The 12,177-nt window shown below is 33.2% G+C and overlaps 1 long non-coding RNA gene across 1 annotated transcript; it reads left to right on the plus strand.

Annotated features, from left to right (window-relative positions):
- Positions 1 to 2,762: 2,762 nt before the first annotated feature.
- Positions 2,763 to 11,882, plus strand: LOC122298408. Its single transcript, XR_006239408.1, has 2 exons — positions 2,763 to 5,182; positions 11,590 to 11,882. It is a non-coding gene; the product is annotated as an uncharacterized LOC122298408 (long non-coding RNA).
- Positions 11,883 to 12,177: the final 295 nt, after the last annotated feature.

Here is a 12,177-nt window from a genome sequence, read left to right on the forward strand (position 1 = left end):
TAGGGTCAATATCAATCTTAAAAAATTAAAACATGTTCTTACCAAAATAACTCTTTAAATGATAAAAATTGTAATTGATTCATTTAATAATAATTCAGAAAATGCATTACAAATATATTAATATGAAATATGTTACCACAAAAAAAAAATCATACATGATAAATTAAAGGCCAATTATAAACTGATGGATAAATTAAAACCTACAAATAATAATTTCATTTTGTAAAATGAAGATATTATTAGTCCAATGACTATGATTTATTTTTATGAAATACTATGAAATATAATATGAAGATAAAAATGTAATTTTACAACTAAGGACAAAAATCTAAGTGTAAACTCAAACAAAAGTTGACAAAGTTATAGCCTCTTTTATTTATAGAATACATAATTATTTTTAAAATATTTGTTATCAGAATGACTTGTTTATAAACTATTTCATTTTAATTAAATAAATAAGTTTTATTATATTATATAATTTTGTCTACAAGTTTTTAAATATCTTTTATATATAAATAACTATTATTAATAAGGATTCTAATAATCTATATAGCATTAGAAACATGTTTTCTTTCTTATTATACTTAATATGTTTTTGTTAAAAAGTTGAAATTAATATAATAAAAAATAAAAAAAATTATTTAAATTTATACAAATTTATATAAATCTAGTCAATTTTTATATTGTTGTATTGCTTGATAATTGATTTTGTATTTATGAATTAATTATTTAATATATGAATCGAAATGAAGTTAACTTATAATCTTTGGTTGAAGAGATCAAATAGTATATTTAAATAGCAAACGACATCAAAATTCAATAAATCTATTGTTTTATATCTATTTATATATTTATTACTTCTTTGTTTAAAATCTTAAAATTCGTATAGAGATTCAAAGAAATTAAACCCATTCAATAAAGGAGGAAGAACAATATATATATACATATATTTACAGTAGTAATAGAGCAACGTCCAAGAGACGTTTGCCTAGTTTAGATTTTTTTACAAAATTTTTATGACGTTTTATAAAAGAAAATTGATTAATAAATTATCTAACTTCATGTTCTCACAACAAAAACAAGACAAGACCCTAACTAATCGCTTAAACTGTAAAATGTAAAGGAAAAACTAATTCCATTAATATGATAAAAAAAAAAAGATGACTACCAATGAATTAACCCAATTCCATTAATGTAATATTAATGTTATAGATGAATAAATTTATTTTCTCATAAAACTTTTATGAACAATTAGTATTAATTTAAAGGAAAAAAATTTTATAAATCATTTGCGATAAAATTTTTAGATAGGCTAATTTTTAAGATGATTTGATTTTAAAGATAAAGCCATAAAAAAAAAATGAAGCCCAACCCATGTGGAAGCCCAACCCATGTGGAAGCCCAACCAAAAAATCAAAGCCTTCCTCCCAATTAAATGACACTATTTTAGCCCCAGCTTTGAAACCCTAGTTTTATTTCTTCTTCTTTGATTCTCTCTCCCTTCTCTCATTGGCACTGTAGCTCCCTTCAGAAGCCATTTCTCTTTTCTTCTATATCATATTGACAATCTCATCAATTGAGCTTCTAGATCATGTACTTTTCCCTTCTAGCAAGCTGTATTGAAAGAAGCCCCCTCATGTTCTGGCTGTGTATTTCTTCGTTCATCTCGATTCTCTGTTCGTGGGTATTGTTTGTTTTCTTTATATTGGTTCTATTTCGTTTATGTTGATTTCCTAGGTATGGTTTCTTTGTAGTCCATATTTCTTGCTTTCCATTGTGTATTTGTCGGTTCTTCTCAGATGGTGGAGTGCAGTGGAGTCTTGTGTGACACAAGGGGCTTTTGACACTCGTTAACAACGAAATAATAGTTAACGGAAAAATAAGAAAATTAACACAAAAACAAGAAAAATTATTGTAGCAATTAGATAGTCACTTATTATAATATAAAAGATATATATATACTAGGTCAAGAGCACGTGCAAAACACGTTTGCCTAATTGGGTTAAACATGTTTTTTATAAAAATAATACGGTTTTTTTATTTTAAAAAACTTGATTAGTAAATAATTTAATGCATAGAGACAAAAAAATAAACTTTAACAATTATATTTGAATAATGATAAGTCAGTAAGTATAATTATTATATATTTAGATATATTAGAAAATAAAAAGATTAGTTCAAAAGTAAAGTCAAGATACATTAAAATAAGATAAACAAATAAAAATAACATTATTGCTACCACAATAAATACTACCATCATCCTCAAAGAACACATAAGATTTGAGATTTTTTTGGAATGTTGGATGATAAATATAAATCATGTGTTTTGATATAATTTTTTTAATCTCGACATATTTGAACAGATCTTGTTTAAATTTGAACATTTATACTTAAATTGAGATTTGAGTGTTTTAGAGAAACGTATGAAAGTATAGGTTTGAGGGAGATAAATAGAGAGGCAGACATTAGAAAGTAAGAGAGAGATTCGAGATAAGAGGGAATCAGAAAATAACAATGTGACGAATTTAACAAAAAAAAGAAAAGTTAAGGGAAAAATAAGAAAAGCTCATGTAACAATTAAGGGCATGTTTGGGGTTGCGGTAAGAGGCTTGAAAAGTGCTTAAATATCATTAAAGTACTTTAATAATAAATATCAAATGTTTGGATATCCTATATAAAAGTACTTTTTAGGTCCCAATAAGTTAAAAACTAAGTTGAAGAAAAAGCATCATTTTGATACTTTTCTACCAACGTACTTTGCATCATACTGAAAAAGGTGGTATAATAATGTCAAAAGACCAAAATATTTCTATAATTTTTAGTAATTACATGTTTTAACCTTTTCATTCCGTAACTCTCTCCCGTTTCTCTCTCCTCCCTTTAATGGTGTGTTTAGATGCAGAGCATGTAGCTCCCTTATCTACCTGCATACAACCCAGATTTTTCTACCCCCTTCAATAGCTTAGAAAACCCAAATAAATCTACCCATCACTGCCTTCAAATTCACCATTGTTATTTATGATATCTACCTTTGTTCTGATAGCTAGTTATTTATCATTAATATATGCTGTTTTTTTTTTCTTTTTTGTTCTTTCACCGGATACAGGGTATATTCCTGTAGCATCTTCAGGAGCTTCTCCTCCTTTGGTGTTTTGAAAGTATGGTAATTTCTAACTAATCTTTTGTGATTTTTTTTTCATAATTTCTTCTTTCAGATTTTTGAACGTAGAGAGAGAGTCCAGCAAGAACCTATTATAATACCTTTGAGAAATTAGCTCTCAATTACGAGATATCCAATAATTCAAACCAAGAAAATCTTATCTTATTTGAAGATTGATTTTTATATTCCTTCACTCAACAACTCAGGAAAAGTCTCCTACTAATCCGATTTTGTAGTATTCTTTTCAAATTTGATTTTTACAACACACTTATCACTCTATAATCTAGTTTCCTTATTAGTACAACCTCCCTAGGAACATCCAAAACTACCAGATAGATTCTAATCAATTTCCATCCTACTAAAACACTGTCTCTCCTCGTACGCTAGTTATTTATAACACCCACAGGCCACTATCTCTATGCTTCTCAATGTGTGTGGTGTGGAGTGTGAATGCATTTGGTGGTACTGCTATTTGTGAAAGTTGAGTTCTAATCTTCCATTCGCATTGGGCATCATCACTGGAAGGGTTAGTTGGACTTTAGGTATGATGTAATTGATATTATTTTTCATTTATTTGTTATTTTTTAGAAGACTTGTATTAAGATTTTCTGTTTTGTATTGATAATATATCATTTATTTGTGTTGAGAGTATGTATTTTTTGTATTGAGAATATGTTTTTTTATGCATTGAGAAGGTGAACTCCTCTTTTTAGCTAGTCGAGTCTCTTATGATTTTGTATCTTTAATTTCTAGTATAAGCATAGAACCTATTAACTAAACTAGTTAAGGATAGAGGCAGAATACAAACAGAGGATAGGTCATAATTTCTCCCAAGTCTAAACTAGTAACTAAACTAATACTATTTCTTTTTCGTACAATATTGCCTTCTCCAGTTTTGGCGCATTAGCATTTCATAATTGCCTAAAAATGATGATATAATAGAATATGCAGTCATTAGATTACAATATCATCTGAAATAGAGAGATCCTATTGGTTGCTAGCAAGTACAAGTATGAAATATATTTAAGTTAACCATGCTCATTTCAACTCATGAATAAAGAATCCAATCAATGGTGGCTTATCAGTACCAAAAATACAAAGAAAAAAAAAATAGCAGCACAATAATCACTCAGGTAGATAATTACCTGAAGTAGTGAACAAAGCAGTGAAAAAAAAATGGAAGAGTCATTTTAGTTGAGGATGATTCACATTCTACAAGAAGTAGTGAACAAAGCATGTCAAATCAACTTTTTATGTTGTTGTAATGTGAAATTTAATTGGGCAATTAATTATGATGATTCTACTCGAGAGATCTAATAATATATATTAAAACCTTTTGTTTCAATCACGCCTAGCAAGACATTAATAGAGGTGCTCAGGAAACATGAGTGCTAAGGAAACATGAGTGCTTGTGGATTTTTCATTATAGTTGACTTTTGAGTTTCTTATGCATTACTTAAATTCTCACTTGTCAGCTCATTCTTTTGTACTTCCATGTCTTTCTAGTTCTTCAATTTCTTCAATAGTTTATTTTAATAAATGTTGGGTTTCCTTTGCAATTACGTTTGATTTATTTTCTATTATGATTATGTAAAGATTAAAACCTTTGTTGTATCAAATTTGTAAACTTACTTCTATACTTTTCAGCATATAACAAACATGCCTAACAAAAATCAAAATAATGTTGTTGCTGCTACACAAATGCAAGATAGCTAGACAACTAGATTAATTTGGACAGATAAAATGCTAGAGGATTATGTAGACATATGCGTTAGTAGGATTTATGCTGGTAACCGTCCATGGACCCATTTTAATAAGGTGGGGTGGAAAAATGTGGTTAATAAGTTTAGCGAGAAAATTGGTAAAGAATTTAACTACAAACAACTTAAGAACAAGTGGGATAGTTTAAAAAAGGATTGGAACATTTAAACGAAATTAGTTGGAAAAGAAACTGGCCTTGGATGGGATCCGGTGAAGAAGACTGTTGATGCTACATATGAGTGGTGGGCAAAAAAATTACAGGTACTATGTTTTCACCTATTTTTTTTTGTATAATCAATTAATATTTATTAAAATTGATTACATTGCACATACAGGAAATTCCAGAAGCAGCTAAGTTTCGAAATGCAGGTTTAGCTCATATTTCCAAGTTGGATATAATGTTTAGGGGTATAACTGAAACTGGTGAGGGAGCTTGGTGTAACGCCCGTCCTTGTGGTGGGTCCTTTTTCATATCGATTTTGATAAAAACCGACGGGAATTACGATTCCTTTTCAATTCTCTTTTCCGTACATACCAGGATACAAAAGACTCCATGTTATAAATAAAATCTCATTTTTTTTCTTTATTAAAACTTTCAGCGGAAAACATTACATTACATAATTAAAGCTTTTAATGTGAAACATCTTGCCTAGGCCTTCGTGCTCTTCCCCTTGGGCTGTGCCTGTTCTGACCTGTCATGCTCATCTTATGCCTGGGAGGGCACACATAAAAACTAAAATGAGTCGATGACTCGTAAGTATTACTTCATACAGTCAAAATATAATAACATAGTTTTTCAGTCATGCAGTTATCATTCCATACATACATATCTTACGTAGCATGCATACGTCTTTCTTTTCGTTTGAAAACGTTTCGAGGTGGGGTTTTTTATTTAAAACATGATTTCTTCTTTAAAACAGATCCCCACGCATCGCTGCCTTCGTTACTTAAAGAATCTTTTCATGCATTTATATTTCTACGTACATTCATGCATACATACGTTCATTAAGAAAAGATTATGTATGCATGCATACATACATAATCTTTTCTTACTTACGTACATTCATGCATTCGGTCCATTCATTCATACATACATACATGCATCCATTCTTAACATGCATTCGTTCATTCTTATCGCTTTCATGTGGCCGTTGCACACTGTTACGTCCCGTGCGCTGGGGTTAGCGATCTTTTGGACCTGATTCCGCCCGTAGCCGCGGGTTGGGAATCCATTCAGTCAGGGTGCAGCACTGGGTGCACTACCAGTACTACTTACCCGGTATTGCAATCTGCCCATTTCTTTGATATCATTTCCAGTCCAGTCCATGTGGCCATTACGTATTTTCATACATCATACATTCAATCCGTTCATTTCTTTACAGTCCTTTCCTTTTCATTCGTATCGTTTAAAGCATAATTTTTCTTTACTTTCATAAAAGTTGCTTTAAGAGAAGTTTCTTTAAGAGGAAAACTGATTTTCTTTCTTTTCCATTAAAGTTATTTTAAAAAGAGTTATTTTATTTTAGAAAAGATGGTTTTCTCTCTTTATCAATCCTTACAGTCCTTAACAGTTATAACGTCTTTTAAAGCTTCATTTCGTTTCCTTTCATCAATATACATACAATACGTACTACTTATAGCATCCATTCACATGCATACACGTACATAATTTGGGTGCATAAAAAAAGGCTGCCAAGGAAGGTCGTTACGTACTTATACTTGAAAACTTACGTTTTATTTTTTTTCCTTTTTACAGAAAAAGCTTTCGTCTTATTCTTCATTTTTATAGAGAAAACTTTATAAGAGTATGAACGTAACACTTACCTGGACTTCATGCCATACTCAATTCATGCAGTCCATTCATGTGCGTGTCAGATGGCAACCTACATGCATACACATAACTTTATGTCATCATCTATCTAATGCATAAGTAACTATTCTAGAAAAAATAGAACTATGCTTTGTTTGAAACATTCTCTATCCATCCCTGGGCTCTTACGTACTATTTACTATGCTAAAACTTTCGGGGTCTTATTCCTTAAAGTGAACCTCTGTGATTCACCTTAGGTTAAGACACTAAGATTTCTGTCTCGTTCTTCTATTTACACAATCCAACGCATGATTCTGACATATAGAGTCATGCGTCCCAACCTTAAACTATATACTCTTCACTACTTTCACGTATCCTAGCCCACACTACATCCTTATTTCCATCCATTCAGGCTACATGAAGTCAGCCAATTCTCTGGCTAATATACCATGTAACCATGATCAGGACAGATTACTCATTACATATGATAAATCTGTCTGATACACTTATCTTGCCAGAGACACATGTATCTCATCCTCTTTTATCACCTAAGAGCAACTTATAATTCCAATAAACGCCTGCTTGTATAAACAAGCTCCAAACTCCAATACCAACTTGTTAAGACCCGGTCGATAGGACTTTTCCTACTTCCCGACTCTTTATAAGTTCATCCCAACACTTAATGAGAGAGGATTGCATCCATAAATGCACCTCTGTCACGTCACGTAATTCGAGATAAATCCCGAGTCACATCACGATACCCATCATGCTTCCGCTGCACGCTCTGATACTTCTCCATCACTTCCTTATACTCTTAGTCACAAGTCAGTCTCAAGGCAATACCCGTTACCTTGGACTACAGGACACATCACTACTGCTTTGGGACACTGTTACACAGTTCCCGCCACTTGACAAGAGGACTGCATCCACAAATGTGCCTCTGTCACATTATGCAGCTTAAGACAGAATCTCGAGTTACAATACGGGCCCATTGTGCTTCTGCTGCACTCTCTGATACCTTTTCACCACTTCCATATACCCTTAGCCATAGTCAACCACAAGGCAATACCCATGACCTTGGACTACAACCACATCACCACTATTTCGGGACACTGTTACACAGTTCCCGACACTAGACCATACACTCCACACTTCTCTGCTACGTCATCCAACCCTTCGTGACACGACATCCAGTGTATCACGACCTCGTATAGAGTACACTCACGTGAACTCTCTTCCATCCACACTATGACAACATCACTACGATACACGCCTCACGGTGCATCGCTACGCGACACGGAGTACGCGCCACGCGTACTCCTTTCGTTACAACACTCATCATCACGATGTACATCACACGGTGCATCGCCATACAACACGGAGTACACTCCATGTGCACTCCCTTTCTTCTACGCCACACATCACTACAGCACACATCACACGACGCGTCGCTGCATTACACAGAGTACGCTTCACGCATACTCTCTTCACACTACACGCCGTATCACATCTGTGGCATCCATCTCACGCCCATACTTCACTAGGGGTGAGTTCGGTCCGGTCCGGTCCGGTCGGTCCATTCGGTCTAAGGTTGACTTTTTTTTTTTTTTTAATCTAATGACATTTTTTTAATATTTATGTAATTATATTATAATATATTTAATATATATACATATAGTATTATATATATATATTAGTAATATGTTAATACTATTAGTTTATTAGTAATAATACTATAACTAATAAATATATGTAATAATAACTATACTATAACTAATAACTATATGTAATAATAGTAATAGTGATAACTATATATTTATATAATATGCTAATATTTAATGACATTTTTTTTAATATTTATATAATTATATTGTAATATATTTAATATATATACATATAGTATACTATTATATATATTAGTAATATGCTAATATTATTATATAAATAATATATATAAATAATATTTATTTATTTTTTATTTCTATTCGGTCCGGTCCGGGGTGAAAAACTCCCGGACCGGGACCGGACCGAATCTTTTCTGTCCCTTAAAAATGGGACCGGACCCAATTCGGTCCGGTCTGGTCCGGTCCAAACAGTGCCGGTCTGGTCGGTTTTGCCGGTCCGGACCGGCCGATGCTCACCCCTATACTTCACAACATAATCCACAATGCTACACAATCAAGCCCAACACTTCACAACTACACTTCGCTTCACAACTACGCAGCGAACTCCACAAATACTAACTACACAGTCTACGATCCAACCAATCAACTACTTTAAACATAAATAACTAGAGAAAGAAGGTTATACCATCGACGGGCTAACCCGTGCGTCGCTCGCTGCGCGTCACGATTAAGCGTCGGAGGAGCGTACGTGACGGTAACACTGCGTATGGTGGCTGTCCACCACATAAAGTGGTAGTTTGAGCTTGAGAAAAGCTAGGCGTGGCCTTGGAAGGCTCATGGTGGCCTCGTGGTGGTCAAGGGTGGCGGAGCACGACGGCATCATGCTGTGAACAGTAAATCCGAATGGTGGGTGTTTGCTTGAGGTGGTGGAAGACCATAGAACTTCATGGGAAGCTAGGGAAAGGTAGAGGAACATGTGGTGGAGCTGTGGTGGCGAGGTGGTGGCCATACGGTGGCTCACGGCGGCGGATCGGCCGTTTGAAGTCATTTTTGGCCTTGGAGAGTGAGGGAGAGTGAGAGCTCTACATAGCTCCGTTGGCCATGAAATTTCTTGGGGAAGTTCGTGGTGATGAGAGGAACAAGGTGGTGGTGGTGAAACACCATGGGTGGCCGTGGATGGTGGTGCAACCGAACGTGTGTGTGTGAAGACCCATTGGAGAAAGAGTGAGAGTTAGGGAGAAAGAAGGACATGGGGAGGAAGCCCTTGACATGGTGGTTCCATTGGTGGTGCTTGGTGGCCGTTTCAACCGTGTATGGTGGTCCAAAGAGGTGAAAAAGGGTTAAAGACCCATTTCTTTGAAGGAGAAAAGAGAGAGACTCGGTGGCTGGAAAAACACACCACCGGTGCAGTTGTGGTCGCCGGTGAGAGAGGATCACGCCGGTGTGGGAGGTGAGGCACAGTGGCCGGAGGTGTCGTCGGCTGGAAGCTTGGACCGAACGGGCATGGAGGAAGTCCATGCACAGTGATCGGCTGGACATGCACGAGGGAGAGAGAAAAGAGAGAAAGAAAAAAAAAGAAAAAGAGAAAAAGTGAGGAAGAAAAGATAGAGGTTTGGGTATTTATCTTCAATCCTACGCTTCAGGATCCTCAAAAGGATCTAACGATGAATTAAAACACTGATCTGAAAACGCGTAAGTATTTTATTTTAAATAAAACATTTTAATAAAACACTAAGAGAAATTAAGATAGAATATTATTTTATAAACTAAGGTTTATAAAATAATATTTTCTTCATCATTATATAAAATGATAAAGTATCATTAATTAATCAAAGTGCATAAAACACTTAAACAAAACACTGAGAGGAATTAAGATAGAATATTATTTTATAAACTAAGGTTTATAAAATAATATTTTCTTCATCATTATCTAAAATGATAAAGTATCATTAATTAATCAAAGTGCATAAAACACTTAAACAAAACACTGAGAGGAATTAAGATAGAATATTATTTTATAAACTAAAGTTTATAAAATAATATTTCTTCATCATTATCTAAAATGATAATGTATCATTAATCACTCAAAGAGGATAAAACCATTTAATTTAAATAAGAGTTTTCAACGTAAAGTTAAATCTCTTAATATTTTAAAACAACTAAAATATCTAATATAAGATATTATCCACAATTATAATATTTTCAGAGCTCATTAAAATATTATAATTGTTCTACATTAAAACAAGCTTATCTAATAATACTGAAAATATCTTCTATAGATATTTTTTGAAAATATCTTCCATAGATATTTTCTATAGATATTTTCTATAGATATTTTCATAATATTAAAATATCCATAAACTTTAAAATATCTATCTTACTTTGAAATTCGCATAATAACTTTCAGAACACGCCATCGAGATACAACACGTAGGATAAGATTCAACATGTTGATCGAGGCTAGTCAGATAGACTGACTCTCGACACGTAGAGCAAGGCTCAGCACATACACCGAAGTTTGACATGTGGATCAAGGCTCGTAAAGAAGAAGAAAGAATGAACGGATATTACACTTGGGCACCATCCTCTAGATTGGGTTTTGAAGATGCAATAAGATTTGATCAATATAATGATGTATTGTTAGAGTTAGAAGAGATTGATGATTCAGATGACGAACCTGGTGATATTCAGAGTAATTTAGACACTCAGATGAAAGAAAATAAACATGTCAGTCCTGCAGTCCAAGATAGGAAAAGGAAAAAAGGAATTCAAATATTTGATCAACATTTCACACGTCATCCGATTACAACATCATCATCCGATAAACCTGGTCGTAGCATTGACGAGGTTATGGCTGTTGCACGAGAGTTAGCTGAGATAGAAAATGACTGAGATTTTTAGGGATGCAAGTGAGGTACTCCTTTCGAAATCGCATAGAGAAAATGTTTATTGCCCTAAAAGACTCAACGTTTCAGATTGATTTTATTAAACGAATGAAAAATAAATGAAGTCAATATTGACTATTGTGATGTCATTTTAGGGATTCATTAACAATTACTATTTTCTGAATTATTTGTAATGAACTATTTTAAAGGTTGTCGAGAATTGATTTTTGTATTATATTTTTTGGGTGAATTTTGACAATATTATTTTAGTGATGCTTATTCTTAAGCATTGCAACTTTATTATTTGTTTTTTTTTTTTTTAAGTGGGATATTTTTATCTTATTACAGACATGAAGAATAATGGTCACGATACTGAACATTACATGAGCAATGCTGATAATGGTGAAGAAGAAAAAGAGGATGATATTGACTTTGTGATAGCATTCCAATTAATGGTGGCTTCTAAATATTACACAACATATATTGTAAAGGAACCTTGTAGGACCTCTTTACATATAGGTCATAAGTTTGTTATGGAGATTCTAAATGGTCATCATGATAGATGTCATCAACAATTTAGGATGGAAAAATATGTATTTCATGCTTTATGCAAAGAGTTGAATGAAAGATATAACTTAACTGGTACTCTAAACATAAATATCGAAGAAATGGTAGGAATTTTCTTGATTACATTAGGTCATGGGTTTGAGAATAGAATGGTACAAGAAAGATTTCAACATTCGGGAGAGACTATTAGTAGGCATTTTAATAATGTATTAATGTCTGTTTCATGAATGGCGATTAACATTATCAACCCCACTGATAGGGAATTTAAGGATATTAAAAAAAAAAAATTCATGAAGATGAGAGATATTGGCCATACTTTAAAGATTGTATTGGAGCTATTGATGGAACCCACGTGCCAGTTACTGTTTC

This window comes from Carya illinoinensis, chromosome 16 (genome assembly GCF_018687715.1).
Source record: "Carya illinoinensis cultivar Pawnee chromosome 16, C.illinoinensisPawnee_v1, whole genome shotgun sequence".
Lineage (NCBI taxonomy): Eukaryota > Viridiplantae > Streptophyta > Magnoliopsida > Fagales > Juglandaceae > Carya > Carya illinoinensis.